This window comes from Carettochelys insculpta, chromosome 1, assembly GCF_033958435.1.
Source record: "Carettochelys insculpta isolate YL-2023 chromosome 1, ASM3395843v1, whole genome shotgun sequence".
Lineage (NCBI taxonomy): Eukaryota > Metazoa > Chordata > Testudines > Carettochelyidae > Carettochelys > Carettochelys insculpta.
Window position 1 is genome coordinate 375,576,066 of NC_134137.1, and position 13,996 is coordinate 375,590,061.

Consider the following 13,996-nt stretch of genomic DNA (forward strand, 5'->3'; position numbering starts at 1 on the left):
ATAAACACACCCATCTTGAGCTAGAAGGGACCTCAGCCATCTAGTTCAGTCCTCTGCCCTCTTGGCAGGGCCAAGCACCATCAGCTGCCCCCTCAGAGATTGAGCTCTTAACCCTTGGTTTGGTAGGCAAATGCTCATACCACTGAGCTATCCCTCCACATGGCTAGCTTTTCTGTAGTACTTTACATGTCTGGCTAAGAATTCTGAGAACAGCATGTTACGTAGACCCTTTGTGGGTTGGCACGAAGGCATTCTTTAAGTTCCGTCACTGGCACTCACAGCAGGACCTAGTGTAACGTATGTGTGGTTAACTATCCTCTGTAGTGGTACCTAGACCACGTCACAGAGACAGAATAAGTGTTGTCTATAGCCTGAACTGTGAGCTGGCTGGCCTTTAGTGCAAGCTATAAATGCACCTCCACTAGACTTCCTAAGTTCAGGCCTGCTTGTAGGCACTTGCATTCACACTGCCTACATCATCCCTGATGGATGTTTCTCTAACTGCCCTAGGTAGTTGAAAGCTGTTATCATGAATTACATTTGAGGCCCTAACAAGGCCAACATGCTACCCACCCAACTATTCCTTTTCTGAGGGCTGCAGGGCCTGATCCAAAAACCTATTGAAGTGGATACAAAGGAGCCAGTTGATTCAGTTTAGCTTTGGGTCAGGGCCTCTGTTATTCATTTATATCCAGTTTTATTAAAAAGCAGCACAGCTCAATAGCTGCGAACAAAGAGAAATGGTCTCGCTCACTAGAGCGTGTTAGTGTGTCCAGCACTTTGCGATTCGTCCACTGGGTCTGAATGATTGATCTCTACTCCGGTCATTAAGAACCTCTTGCAGACTTGTGTACGGCTGTTCTTGTTCTCTTCTTAGTCACTTCCTCCTTGCTTCAAAGCTTCCTCCTGCGTGATAAATCTGCGGCCCCTCACTCCCTGAGCGCCTTGCCACAGAACAAATTGCTTCATTTGAACCGCTCCTGTGTAAAAATAAAAATAGAGTCTCAGCTCATAAAGCACCTAAGCTCTTTCTTATTGCTTGGCACCCACGGCAGGTTTCTCTTATCTGGCCGGCGAGCACCTTTAAAGTCCATTCCAACATTTCAGTGATACGCTGAAGGGGTTTTTATTTGGGGACAGGAGGGGAGTTGAAGAATTGCTGCAGGAGCATTATGAAGAGACACGGAGCCTTTCACCACTTTTCTGTCCATTCAACTCAGCTGCAGGCAAAAATCATTATCTCCTGACAGTACAGAGCAGTGGCCTATGATTATGGGCCTTAGTCCTGTTCCCAGTGTAACCCACACACCTATGTGTGGCTAACTGCCCCATGTAGTGGTACCTACAGCACTTCCCAGAGAAAGAATAAGTGACTCCCCCCACCCCCCCAGCCTGAGTTGAGAGCCAGCTGGTCTTCAGCACAAGTTGAAGAAGCACCTCCACTAACCACCCAAGGTCTTAGGTTCCAGTCTACCTGTGGGCAGTTACACCAGAAAATGGGTATTTGCTACTTGAGCAAAGAGACTAGAGGTGTTCCTCCATAGCAGTCAGGGTGGAGCTATAGCATATGTGGATGAACCTGAGATTGCTTTAATCTAGATCAGTTGTTCTCCACCTTTCACCAGTACAGACTTCTAATCACCCCACCTCCTGAAGCATTCACAGAACCCCATCAAAGCTGATTCTATGATTGTATTTATTTCTCTTTTGAGTACATGACCTATGAGGAGAGGCTGAGGGATTCGGCCAGATTTGATAGCTGAAGGGGGATTACAGAGAGAAGCTGTTCTCAGTGGTCACAGATAGCAGAACAAGAAGCAATGGTCTCATAGTGTGGGAAGCTGTAGGTTGGCTATTAGGAAAAACTATTTCACCAGGAGGATGGTGAAGCACTGGAATGTGTTACCAAGAGCAGTGGTGGAATCTCCATCTGTAGAGGTTTTCACGTCCTGGCTTGACAAAGCCCTGGCTGGGGTGATTCATTAGGGTTGGTCCTGCTTTAGGCTGGACTAGGTGACCTCCTAAAGTCCCTTCCAGCCATAGGATTCTATGATTTTTCATGGACCCCTGCAGTGCCATTGTGGATCCCTGGTTGGGAACCACTGATTTAGATAGGTCAAGTAACAATAGCAGTGAAACCTACCCACACTTCTCCGGCAGACACCCTCAGGAATAAAGGGGTCACTTTCTGGACTCTGTGATTGAAACTTGCCTTATCTTTGCCTGACTTCTACCTATGTGGACTTCTGTTCTCAGACAGGCTGTACGACACCTTTCACTTATACTCATGTCTGTTCATTTAAAAAGATCATCACACTAAGACTTGCTTAAAACTCATTGTGCTGCTCATAGTATTGTTTTAGTCCTTCTTTCATTTTGGTCTGATCCTGCTCCCAGTGACGTCAAAGGCAAATATCTCAAGAACCTCACTGGGAGCAAGACTGGGGCAGGTTGAACCTCTCTAATCTGGCATCCTTTAAGACGTCCACAAGGATTTCAGCCATTTCCAATACTCCCTGCAGTGTAGATATACTTTTAGATTGCTTGACTGAAGAATCAGAGAGGAAAAGACACTGTCCATCTTGCTTGGGGTGGGATTTTCACTCATGGTTTCTGTTTATGAACTCTGTGTGGTGTTTTCCCAAATTAATGCCAAGTTACTACCCTCTTTGTATTAAAAGTTTACTCACTCAGACTCTGGGCTGGCGAGTGGGGAACTGTTGCCTCTCCAAGGTGCCCAGATGGGGTATGAATTTCTCATGTTGCTGGGTGGGGGCTCAAGCCAGTTCTGTGTTGGATGAATGGAGAGGAACCCCTAGATATTGAACCTGGCCTTAGCTGCTGCTGGCTGCTGCTGGCTGCACCTGGCAAAAGTTACACAAGCAACTGTGTCTCTGTGTGCCCCATTGGGGGGGGAGGCAGTGTGTCTCCACCCCCAGGACTAGTCTCTCAGTTCCTATTGGCTGGAAACCAGCCAATGGGAGCTGCAGTGGCCATGCTTACAGGTGCGGGCAGAGACCCACTGCCCCACACTGTTCAAGAGGCATGCAGAGACATGTTTGTCCCTGCAGCTGGTCACTTTGGGTGGTGTGAGATCATCCTGGCATGCAGGCAGCCTGCCTGCTGGAGTGCCCTTCTGTGCCATCGGCTGGGAGCTGCCTGTCGTAAGTGCCTCCCACACCTTGTACCCCCCTTCTGCATCCTAACCCCCTGCCCCGGGTCAGAACCTCCCTCCTAGAATCTGCACATCCTCCTTTACCCTTGTCCCAGGTCAGAAACCCCTCCTACACGCAAACTTCTTCCCACACCCCATATCCCCTCCATTAATATCCATTAATATAATAGAAAAGTGCAGCCCATGACCACTTACCAAATTGCATGGACTGCTGCCCCCCCACAAATATTGCCCACGCCAGTGTAGAGAGAGTGCTAGGTCAATGGAACTGCATTGCCCTAACTTTTTGCAGAGATTGTTGACATAAAAGAAAGTTGGTTGCTCTCAGCTCATTAAAGCACTACAGACTTAATCTCGCTAGTCCAGCACTCTCTGGTCTGGCAACATTCACGGTCCGGCATGATTTTAGTTAGCCAGATGTCCAATTATTATGACTGCAGCCAAGTTGCTCTCAGTCCCATAAAGTTAGTTTACAACCAGCAGTCCCGGCTCTCAGCATCCTGGGCTGTTCTTTAGCTCTAATTTATCTCTAAATATTTCCTCAGAGCCCAGCGAGGTAGCCATGTTAGTCTGTAGTGTCACAAAACAAAGCAAGCAGTCCTGTAGCACCTTAAAGACTAACAATATTAATTATTAGGTGGGAAAGACCCACTTCTTCAGATTCTGGAGCAGAACTGATAGGAAAGCTGAGAGAAATTTTAATTGTTATATTTAGCTGGTTCCTCAGTTTTCTCTCAGTTTTCCTCTCAGGTGTACTCCAGAACCTGAAGAAGTGGGTCTTTCCCATGAAAGCTCATTACCTAATACATAATAGTTAGTCTTTAGTTGCCACAGGACTGCTTGCTTTGTTTTTCTAAGAGCCCGGTAAGCAGTGGAAGTGTTGGTAATGCTGTTAGACAATACCAACCTCCCATGCTTCAGCAAAGTCTCTGGTTTGGCATCGGACAGGTGCCAGACAAGAGAGGTTCAATCTGTAGATTGCCGTCCTTCCCAGCAGCCTATAGCGCCTTTCTAACATAAATGGACAGCCCTTTGAGGGTTGAACAGACCTGAGGTGTTTTGAACTCTCCTTCTGAAATATACTTCAGAGCAAGGCTGCAAACTTGCAATGCCAGTGCCCAGGGTTTTGTGTGACTTACTGCGTGCTTCAAAACTCCTTTCTCAAGCAGTGCCTGAGCATCATGGTTCTTGAGGTCACCCATGTGCTCGCTAGAGCTGAAGAACAATGGGCTTATGGAGTAAAACAAATTTTTAATGAGACTAGCGGTTCCTGACCTTTCCGAAAGGACGACCCATTTGATAATTCTGTAAGACTTTGTGACCCCAAGGCAATTCAAACGTGGGGGGTGGGGTGTCTCCCCAGGGGAAAAAAATTATAAATCTTGATTCCTGCCTCTCCTGCCCCCAGGCTTAAACCCCTCGTAGCCCCAAGCCACCCCCACCTACCTCACACAAGCACCACTTCTGCCGTCACAGCTCCTTCGCTGGGCCACCTGTGCCTCCTCCGCACAGCTCCCCCCAGCCCTCCTATTCCCTTCCCCCACCTGCAGCATGAGCAGTTCCCTTCTGCGCTGAAATGGGACTCAGTTTAGTTGGTTTAATGGTTGGATCCCTCCTGCCAGCCGTTTAACCAACTAAATTGAGTTCCATTTCAGCTGCAAATGGTTCCTTAAAGAGCCACACGTGGCTCAGAGCCACCCAGCTGGTGACCCTTAGAAAATCCAATGGCAACCCATGTTTGGGTCCTGACCCATAGGCTGGGAATCCCTGAATTAGGGGCTTTAAAGTTATTTCCAACACAAGGGCCTGTTCTAGAGTAATGAGGTAAATTGAGCTAAGTTACACCAGTTAATTTACATAAGTTACATAATTAAGCTGATACAACTTACATTAACAGAGCAGGTCGGATGAAGGTGCAATAAATCTGGGAAAGACACACAAAACTGGTGTAGTGTTTTCTGCAAATTTTTTCATGAACAAATCTTGCAGGTTCATTTCAGAAGACAGCTTTGAGCCCCTCTGATTTTGCAAAAAGTGCCAGAATATGTGTTTTTAGCACAAACTTCAAATCTGAATGTCCAAAGCAGGGTTCCCTCTAATTTTTGACATCCATGGGTAGAATAAATGTTGTTATGTGCATCAAGGCATGTGCAGATGTGGGCCACCAATAGAAAAACATGCTGCCAACTGTGGGTGGCTGTGGGCGCTCTGCTAATCAGCTGGTGGCATTTGAATGTCCCCTGGGAGGCAGCACAAGCGCTCAGCTTACAGGGAACACTGGTCCAAAACATCTTTGGATGGGAGCCTGTCCATTTGTATTTGGGAGCAGGCTGCTTTTCACTAGGAAAATAGATCATACTAATCTGCTCTGAGGCTGTGAACTCTGCAGTCGGGGAAGATGTCTTAGGCTACATTTCCAGTCTGTGGGCTGAAAGAGAAATCCTTTCTTGGAACTGTCCTGCTGCCAAAGCCAAAGTCTCTAGCTGCTCGTCTCTCGATGTCTTTCCTGCTGGGGATTACTACCAGGAAGGGTTGCTCAGACCACACCCAGAGAATAACTGCTTTCATCAGCTTAGTTGAAAATATCCCACCCATTAGGGCTTCTGTGATATCTGCTGGAAGATGATTTCACCACTCGGTAGATATCACTATCAGGAAGTTTTTGTGCTCTTTGGCCTAAATGTCCTTTTTCTTAATAACACCCCATTACTTTGAAAAAAGAGCGATACGTTCCTTGATGAGCAAGCCAGAGGTCTTTTCCTCCCCCTTCTTTCTGTTTTGCGTTCTCCGGCTCTACACATCCTCATATTCCAGCTCTGCAGAACATTCATTTCCTCACTTTTTCTGTATATTTTTCAGTGGTTTCCATTATTATTGGCTAAGCTTCTTGCAACTCTTCTCTGCACAGATTCCAGGCCTTGTGTATCTTCCCTTGACCCCATGCATTTCACAAACAATCCTGCATTTGAACAAACTGGAAGATATGCCAACTGCTTCCCACGTTTGATTTTTTGACCCAAAGATGCACGAGCTGGTTTGTCACATACAGATGGTTTCTAGGCCTATGGTGCACCAGACCAGCAGTTGGTGGATGCAGGCATAACTCCATTACCAAATATAAGATCCATGGCGCTTACTTGATTTACATTGGCCGAGGATCTTTTTCTAACGAGCATTATGTTGAGTGGTTTCCAATAGGCAGCTCCTCCAATCAGGCCAGGCTGTTGTGGAGCTCTCTCTGTGAGTTGCTGCTTGTCAAACATGGGATTACATCAGTAGCTAAAACTCCATTTTTGGGTGTGCGTTGAGGAGGCGAGATTGGAAATAGTTTGAGTTTTTCTCCCCTTCTCTCATTCCTTAGGATTGTTAAACCTGACATCTCTTTAAATGAGCTGGAGGAATTGCAGCCAGAAGCGCTTTTCCCTTTTAAGAATCTCCCTGAACTATATGCGTCTTTCAGTGCTTTAGGCATGTGACTATGACTTAGCGTGTGTGATAGATGGGCTCTCAGAAACATGTTCTTTCCATGAAAAAGAGGAGGGGAGGAATTTTTTTATGATAGCCCTAATATTAAATGGAGATCTGCAGCTCATAGAGCTGGAAGGGACCTTGGGAGGTCATCTAGTCCAGTCCCCTGCCTTCTTGGCAGGACCAAACACCATTGTTTTTTTTGTAAACCTATTTGCCCCAGGTCCCTAAATGCCCCTCTCAAGGGCTGAGCTCACAAGCCTGCATTTAGCAGGCCAATGCTCAAGCCATTGAGCTATGTCCTTCCTTGAGAGCCCTAAGAGCACAGGCTTGCTAGCTCTGGTGATATGTTGGCAGGTTTCTTTTCTCTTGGTTCAGCCCAGGCACTGCCATATTTAGACTGCAGCCCTGCAAAATTTCCATTGTGAGCTGCACCCCACAGCTTGTTCACCCTACTGCACTACTAAAGTGCACCACTGTGGTTTTCCACTGCTTGTGCATACCACAAAGGCGTGTCCAGGTATCTCCACACCAGAATTGTGCAGCCAGTCTATTTCTGAGCTGGGATAGCTGCTCGTTCCTAAAGCATTAGCTATGTGGGCTTTGTAATACTGAGAAATGACAATGAGTGGTAACTATCAAACTCTTTGCTTATGACCTGAGGTTAGATTTGAATTGCTCTGAAAGGAAGGATTGGTGTACTAACTCAATGCAGCACCAAGGCATCAGATACAGAGGATTCTTCATTAGATTTCAGGGATCTTTCCCAAATATTCCTTGTGGCCTTTTCAGTGTTTCATACAATAGTCACTGGAAGGGAAGTCATAAAAACCCTTACGAAATAGAGATGCTCAAGCTGCATTGTTTTGATTATCCCTCACATGCTTGGATCTGGGGCTTGGGATGAACTTTTCACTCTTCTCTGCCCTTGTATCAGACCTTTGTCAGGGGTCCTGACCCTCTCCACACTTTGAGTGCAGAAAGCGTGGCTTTGTAGAGACTGAAAAACACCTTGCCTATACACAGGCTTTATTTTAAAACTTCCCATGGCCACAGATTTCTTAGACCCTGGGAAGTAGTTGCCATGACCCCAGGTCTTGGAGACCCCTTTCACAGGAAGGCAACTCAGGGAACACCCCCTATGGGTAAAACTCCACTCCCATTCTTCCCTCCACAGAGAATAACAAGCTGTAACTTGATCGCTATGCAGAGGAAAGGCACGTATTCTCAGGCACAGATATCACATTGTTTGCTTAAACCGCCCCCCCCCCGCAGTGATTTACTCACAAAACAAAAGAAAATAAATCCTGAGGTTGCACACAGAGAAAACTATTTCCCTGGATTCAGCTTAAAAGTTACAGGCGAAAATCATCAAGTCAAACAACACCACAAAAAGGGAAAAACAGAGCAGCCAGTCCAACCAAATTTAAAATAACCATAACCTGATCACTCTAACTATACATTTCCCTTTTACTTACATCGCGATGCCCGATTTTGAGACAATCAGGATATTTATGATACTTATTCCAATTTGCCTGGGAAACATCTTCTCCTTGGACTTCCTCTCTGCTAGTCCACAGAAAGGAAAGTCCCTGAAATCTGCAATTGTTCTCAGTTTAAACAAAGCTACTCCTCCCCCATTGGCTCACCAGGGATTCAAGTACAGCAGGAGAGATTAACCCCTTCCCTGCACTCATTCATGACCCCCTGGCACACATTCTCTTTCTCTGCTTTTTGGGCCTCTCCAGGGAGCCTTTCACCCTGATCTTTCCTGGCCCTGATCTCCTGCTATCTTACTGGAAGCCCCAAGCTAAACTAACATCATGAGATGCCTGGTGACCTGATCTAGCCACCACTCCGCTGTGTCATTTTGAAAGTGGATGAGGAGGGGCTGGTGCATATGAGCCCAATTTGCCTTAAAGGGCCCAGCCCATCCTTTGGCACATTGTAAAGCAGGTGGGAGGTGCTCTGAAGAATTGCTCTGCCTGGGGAGGTCTCCCCAACAGTTGTGGAGCTAGAATACCCAGCTCTCTGCTTTTGCATGTGTAGTGCATGGCTATTCTGCAGTGGTGGAATGGACCATAATGGCTACTGGAATGGGTGGGTGCAATTCAGAGCAGCCCTCAGTACCTCCATAAGCTGTGTCTGTGATCCATTCTCCTCTGCCTTGACACAAGGGTGAATGACTTACATTGGGCACCTGACAGTAGAGAATCAGGCCCCTAAGTTAGTTAGCGTAAGCAAGCGGCAGTCTCCTAAGTGCCCCTGTAGTAGATAAGGGGTCAGTACCTTTTGCTCTACCAAACAGCTGCAGCGTGGACTTGGACATACATGGGTTTACCACACTGTAAGCTGGTGGGCTGTTTCGCCAGCCTGCCTGCCAGACAAGCACTCTCCATCCACAGGATTTCAGTCCCTTTCTTTCCTTTGGGGATGCTGTTTTATTTCCTCAAAACAGACTGGTTTAATATCTCAGGGCAAACTAGGACCAAGTATTCAGGCCAAGGTTTCAAAAGTAGGTGGGGATTTGGGGGGCCTTCTGAGGAGCCTGTTTGATGTGCACTAAGGGGGCCTGACCATTGGGGGGTGTTGAGCACCGACCTTCCAAAAATCAGTCCTCTTGAAGGTGCCTTAGTTGCTATAAGCAGATTGGGCTGCTTCTGCGTTCATAGAATCACAGAATTCTAGGGCTGGAAGGGACCTCAGGAGGTCATCTAGTCCAGCCCCCTGCTCAAAACAGGATCAACCCCAACTAAATCATCCCAGACAGGACTATGTCAAGGTGGGACTTAAAAACCTCTAGGGATGGAGAATCCACCACCTCTCTCAGTAACGCATTCAGGTGCTTCACCTCCCTCCTGTTGAAATAGTTTTTCCTAATATCCAAACTACACCTCTCCTTTGTAACTTCAGACTATTGGTTTTTGTTCTCCCATCTGTCACCACTGAGTTGCTTGGTTTCTTTCCTTGAATCAGCAGGTTGTAGTCATATGGGCTGCTTCCCAAGATGGCTGCTTGTTTTTGCATGAGACATAGGTGACCAATGGAAAAAAAAGCCCTGCCTCTGCTGGTGTAGGCTCGCACACACTCTTGGTGTTTCCTCCACCGCCTCACCTCAGGCAGTGGCTGCCTATTGGTTGCTTTTCCTGTCACATGGCCATGGGTGGCCAATCATGTGCCTCCTCTGCACACTTTTTCGGCTTGTTAAATGGGGTGACCAGAATCCTGGCCTTTCATCTTCCAAAACCGAGCCTCTATCCCTATACTTGCAGAAACTCCTCTGTCGCTTAGGTTGGGTATTACTTAGTCAATACAGACCACAATGCATTTGTGAAAATAGTACCTAAATGCAACAGTTCACTGTAGCTTTTTAGCTTCTGCATGGCTTGGAATTTTCCCTTGCAGAATGCTTCCAGGGTCCTGAGTTCATTTGCAGGGGCGGGGGAGATGGAAGGTGGGTCATAAACCATCTAGACACACATGGCCTCCCTAAGACAATCAATCTTCATTACAGAATCTGCATAAAGAGACCGAACTAACAGAAGAGATGTCTCTGGGCAGTGCCATATTTAACCCTTTCAGCTTGTGGCACTGCTACTACATCAGTCTTTTCAGTAATTGAACAGTTGTTTTTGTAGGCAGGGGAGTAACTGTGTAGGATATGAACTACAGCTCACCAAATATGCTGATTTAATAGCCTCGGAGACTGAAATCCCCTTTTTCCCCTACCAAACAGCTGCAGCATGGACTTGGAAATACTTCAGTTTACCACACTGTAAGCTGGTGAGCTGTTTTGCCAGCCTGCCTGCTAAACACTCTCCAGCCACAGGATTTCAGTCCCTTTCTTTCCTTTGGGGATGCTGTTTTATTTCCTCGAAACAAACCGGTTTAACATCTCCAGGCCCTACGGAGTACCAGTTCAATAATGGGTGCCCTTATGCCCAATGGCATTGGGGGCAGGAGATGTTTGATTTTTTAGGAGGTGTGATTTTATAATCTTAGCAACACACTCATGAAATATTTTAAAGCTAATTTTATACCAAGGTCGTGTTGACTAACACAGTAAATGCAGAAACGGACAGTATATTCCTGGTTTTGGCACATGCCTGTTAAATGGCTGCATTGCCACTTGAATGGCTCTTTCACAGGTTCAGTGTGATGCTTCAGGTTGAACCTCTCTAATCCAGAACTTGCATCCGGCAACCTCTGTAATCGGCATGATTTTAATTGGCTGGATGACCTCTTATCTTCAGTGTGGCCAAGTTTCCTGCAGTCCCGTAAAATTTGTTTATGGTCACCAGCTCTGGCTCTCAGTATTCTGTGCTGTTCTTTAGCTGTAATTTACTCTAAGGCTACATCTACACATGCCCCTCCCTTTCAGAACGGCACGTAAATGAAGTGGGTCAAAAATGCTAATGAGGCACTGATATGAATATTCAGCACCTCATTTGCATAATAATGGTCACCTGGAGTGTTGAAAGTGCTGCTTTTGAATTGCAAATTAGCTGTGAAGATGGGGTTTCTTTGAAAGGAAACCCTGATTTTGAAAGCACCCTTCTTCCTAATTTGTATGGGCTACTTTCCAAGAAGACAGATCAGGAGAGCAAACAACATCTCCAAAAGACAGCAGAGGGGAGAGGGATTAGCTCAGTGGGAGAGTGCTTGGGTTGCCCTCCCCCTGTGAGACTGAGGCTCTGGCCATGGCCAAAGGGGAAAGGACTGAGCAGCCAGCCCAGACTGGGAGAGGTGAGTGCAGTCTAACCCTTCCTGCAAGAAGGGAGATGCATGAGACCCTGGGGTGCCTTGCCACACCTTTGACATTGACCCTTCTGGTTCTCAATGTCAGTCAGAAGTGTAGAAAGGGAACTTGTCCAAAGGTGTGTTCAACAGGATTGACTCCTTTGCTGTCAGTCATAATAATGGTCAAATTGCATTGTCCTTGTTCAGTTTTTTACTCTTACTGAGGGCAGAAGTCAGGTCTCCATTGTTCTTCCAACAAACTCCCAGCAAAGTAAAACATAAAAAAGCCATCTTCATATGAAGAAGGGGGATAAAAGCTGTCCTGGACTACATCCTGATTTCTGTAATTCCTCCTTGAAGTACTGCTAGGTGCTCAGACTCTGTAGCATAAGTATGGTATTAATGCAAAGATGACCTGATCAGCTATAAAGAGAGAGGCAAGTTTGAGATGATCAGGACAGTGGAGTTGTCAATCATGACATGGCAGGGAAGTGTTGGCAGGACTAAGATGTCCCTAAAGCTTCTTGGTAGATGAAGGTCTTATCTCTTTTTGAACACCCCCCAAGAAAATGCTCCAAACCTTTCCCTGCAGTTTTTCCTATTGTTCTAAATTTTATTTTATCCAAAACATGATGCTGAATTGCTACTTGTTTTGCTCTCATTCACAGCGGGAAAGAACTGCTTCTTTTTCTCATAGTGACAACTCAGTATATAAATGTACTCGAGAACGGCCTTCTTGTAATAGAATCATAGGGTTGGAAGAGATCTCAGGAGGTCATCAAGTCCAAGCCCCTACTCAAAACAGGACCAGTCCCAACTCAGTCATCCCACTCAGGGCTTTGTCAAGCTGGGACTTAAAAACATCTAGGGATGGAGATTCCACCACTTATCTAGGTAACGCATTCCAGTGCTTCACCACCCTCCTGCTGAAACAGTTTTTCCTAATATCAAAACTAGACCTCTCCCACTGCAATTTGAGACCATTGCTCCTTGTTCTGTCATCTGTCACTACTGAAAACAGCCTCTCTCCATCCTCTTAGTAACCCCCCTTCAGGTAGCTGAAGGCTGCTATCAAATTGCCCCTCATTCTTCTCTTCTGTAGACTAAATGAACCCCAATACCTCAGCTGCTCCTCATAAGTCATGTGCTCCAGCCCCATAATCATTTTTGTTGCCTTCTGCTGGACCCTTTCCCATGTATCCACAGAACTGCCATACTGGGTCAGACGAATGGTACCCCTAGCCCAGACTCCTGTCTTCTGACAGTGGCTGGTGACACATGCTTCTGAATGAACAGAACAGGGCAATTATTTGTGGGATCCATCCACAGTTGTCTAATTCCAGGTTCTGGAAATTTTGTTGACCCAGCCATTGTAAAGGATGTGCCTTTATATGGAGATATACTCAGTGGTTTGAGCGTTGGCCTGCTAAATCCAGGGCTTGTGAGTTCAATCCTTGAAGACGCCGTTTAGGGACTGGGGTAAGTAGATGTCAGGGATGGTGCTTGGTCCTGCCAAGAGGGCAGGGGACTGGACTAGATGACCTGCTGAGGTCCTTCCAATTCTAGGAGATGTGTATCTCATAGAGCTGGAAGGGACCTTGGGAGATCATTGAGTCCAGTCCCCTGCCCTCTTAGCAGGATTAAGCACTCTCCTGCCCTCAATTTATTTGCCCCTAAATGGCATCCTCAAGGACTTAGCTTACAACCTTGGGTTTAGCAGGCCCATGCTCAAACCACTGAGCTATCCATCCCCTGTTAAAGGAGACCAGGCTGTGAGAGAGACCTCCTGGTGTCACATTCCCCTTTCTTGGCTATGTTCAGTCAGGCCTTTCTAAAGGAGAGAAGGAGCTGTGTGTCTCCAGGGCTTGGAAATGCTCTAGGATTTTTTTTTGCCTGGCATGCTTGGGCCAGGAGCATGGATGGAGCGCAGAACAATGGGTAAAGTCTACAAACCTGTCCTGCAAGCAGACCTCGGAATCCAATGGCGACTTGCATTTGAGGCTGGCTTGTGTCTGTGTGATTTGAAATCTGCTGTAGGCCTCTTTGCAGTGATGCGGTATGGCTGGTTTAACCAGGCGCTGGTCGTTCCCCCATTGTCAGGGAACCCTTGGGTGAAAATAGCTGGCATGGCCAGCCCTCCTCTTAGCCCTTGTGGTATGAGACATGTAGGGAGTGGGCTGAGGACAGGAGGCATGGGTAGAGGGCAGTATACACTGCCAGGCTCCGCTGGCAGAGACAGAGCCATATGTAGAATCCTGTGGGGGTATGCAATCTAGAGGTGACCTGTGAGGGTGCAGCATCTCACCCCCACACTCACCGTCAGGGCTGCGCCGCTTCTGGGAGTGCAGGGGAAGTCCCACCCCTCTGAGTGTGTTGCTGTCAGGTCTTGCTCCTTCGAGAGGTGGGGGCAGGACAGCCACCGCCCTCTGGGAGCAGCACGGCAAGTCTGCAGGAAGAGGCATATGGGGGCGGAGCAAGGAGGGGGCGGGGCATGGGTGGAGAAGGGGAGGGGCATGGCAGGGGTATAAGTAGGGGGTGGAGCATGGACAGGGCAGGGGCATATCAGTGCGTCTCCCCCAGAATCCTCCAGCTAGTCGCTTCTGCCAAAATCTG